Raw genomic sequence first — 2,500 nt, 5'->3', positions numbered from 1 at the left:
CCTGCACCATACACCTCGAAACCCTCTCAGGTCCCGGCGGCGCGCAGCGCCGTCCTAAGTACTTGGTCGGGTTCGAGAGAGGCGCAATCGCCCGGAGTTTGGCGAGTAGACGCTTTAGGTGCGACCACCCGTGCTCCCAACTGAGCTTGCCGCTGCCGACAGAGGCCCGGGAGCGTGCTGTCGTGGCATTGCCGGCGGGAGACAACACGCGCCACCTACGGTGACCGGCAGCTCCAACGCCAGCGCCACAGAAGGACAAAAGCCCCACTTGGGTGCCGAAGCGAACTCTCCCAGCACAGCGCACGCGCCAACACGTCCGCACAGCTGCGATACAAACCACCTGCGAGAACCGCAGAGGCGACCGAGCAGCAGACGGCGTCGCGGCGCCGAGCGCCAGGCGGCGGCGCATCCTCAGCGCACACAGTCCTCAATCGGACCAGCACACTGCAGATGTCCACCGCGCTTCGCACCGGGCCCGCGAGGACCTACTTTGGCCGCACGGCGCCGCGTGCAGGGTGCGCCGGCGCGCAGCTGCGCCGCCTGCCGCCTCCGTCGGCCGGCGCGCCTGCCACTGGCCGCCCCCACCAGCCGGCTGTAGCGCGTGCGCCCACGCACCGCGCGGCCAGCACGCCGGGAGGCCCCCCCTCACCGGCCGGGGACGGTCCCACCCAGCCACCGCCGCGTATCGCTTCACACCCAGATGCCATTCACGTTCGTGGGCATGGTGGGTATCGCTGGAACAACCGGTTGGTAGCTCAACCGATCGTCGCCATCACTGATTCACCTCTAGCGAGAACAACCGCACCACAACGGTTTACCAGTTGTTCATTTGCGTAACGTCACCAGCAAACGTAGGCGTCCATCGCCATTTGCAAATTCAACGATTGTTGCATGCCTGTGTCAGGTGTCACGACACACTGTCTGCCCACATACACGCAACAACATGTGCACGCTTCGCGAACACGTGGAAGGTGGCCCCCGTACGTATGCGATGTCCATTGCGCGAACGACTGTCAACCGGCCTCTGTCGCATGTCGCAGATGTGGAACGCAGTGCACCATGCTATCACGGTGTGTGAGAAGAGACGACTACGTCTGACAACACGCGCCACTACATCAACAGACGGCTCATGCTGATCGCCATCCAGGGCATACCACACTGCAATCCAGCTCTTATAGGGAGACGACACGTAGCTGAGTGCACAACATTTGGACCGCATGGTTCGCCGTTGTTGGCGCAGTCGTTGTACGGTCACATGTACCACGATGTATCATTCAGTACATGAGGACCAATGTGCAGTACAGTGTGTGATTTGGACGTACAACATCAGCGGACAGTTGACACAGGCCGTACCACAGCGTAGGCTAAGTGCTTCGCCATGCGAATGCCAATGAACAACTGCAAATGCCAATGAACAACTGCAAAGGGCATTGAGCATGTACGTCCTGCTGCCATCCACATTACAGTGTATAGCTGCAAGGTGTTTAACATGAAGCGATACACTGGGGACCGGGCAGTGCGAGTAGCAAACTATATTGCGGGGGTTGCAGTTGGGCAACACTACACTAATTTAACGCGTCGTATGACAATTACAGAGCAGGTTAAGGCCCAACGTGTGTTGGGTTAAGGCCCAACGTGTGTTGGGTTAAGGCCCAACGTGTGTTGGGTTAAGGCCCAACGTGTGTTGGGTTAAGGCCCAACGTGTGTTGGGTTACAGCACAATGTGGGTTACGTTAAGGCGCAATATAGGTTACGTTAAGGCGCAATATAGGTTAGGTTAAGGCGCAATATAGGTTAGGTTAAGGCGCAATACAGGTTAGGTTAAGGCGCAATACAGGTTACGTTAAGGCGCAATACAGGTTAGGTTAAGGCGCAATACAGGTTAGGTTAAGGCGCAATACAGGTTAGGTTAAGGCGCAATACAGGTTAGGTTAAGGCGCAATACAGGTTAGGTTAAGGCGCAATACAGGTTAGGTTAAGGCGCAATACAGGTTAGGTTAAGGCGCAATACAGGTTAGGTTAAGGCGCAATACAGGTTAGGTTAAGGCGCAATACAGGTTAGGTTAAGGCGCAATACAGGTTAGGTTAAGGCGCAATACAGGTTAGGTTAAGGCGCAATACAGGTTAGGTTAAGGCGCAATACAGGTTAGGTTAAGGCGCAATACAGGTTAGGTTAAGGCGCAATACAGGTTAGGTTAAGGCGCAATACAGGTTAGGTTAAGGCGCAATACAGGTTAGGTTAAGGCGCAATACAGGTTAGGTTAAGGCGCAATACAGGTTAGGTTAAGGTACGACATAGGTTAGGTTAAGGTACGACATAGGTTAGGTTAAGGTACGACATAGGTTAGGTTAAGGTACGACATAGGTTAGGTTAAGGTACGACATAGGTTAGGTTAAGGTACGACATAGGTTAGGTTAAGGTACGACATAGGTTAGGTTAAGGTACGACGTAGGTTAGGTTAAGGTACGACGTAGGTTAGGTTAAGGTACGACGTAGGTT

The sequence above is a fragment of the Schistocerca serialis genome, unplaced genomic scaffold (genome assembly GCF_023864345.2).
Source record: "Schistocerca serialis cubense isolate TAMUIC-IGC-003099 unplaced genomic scaffold, iqSchSeri2.2 HiC_scaffold_1196, whole genome shotgun sequence".
Classification (NCBI taxonomy): Eukaryota; Metazoa; Arthropoda; class Insecta; order Orthoptera; family Acrididae; genus Schistocerca; species Schistocerca serialis.
The sequence above is the reverse complement of the archived record's forward strand: the minus strand, read 5'-3'. Positions refer to the sequence as shown.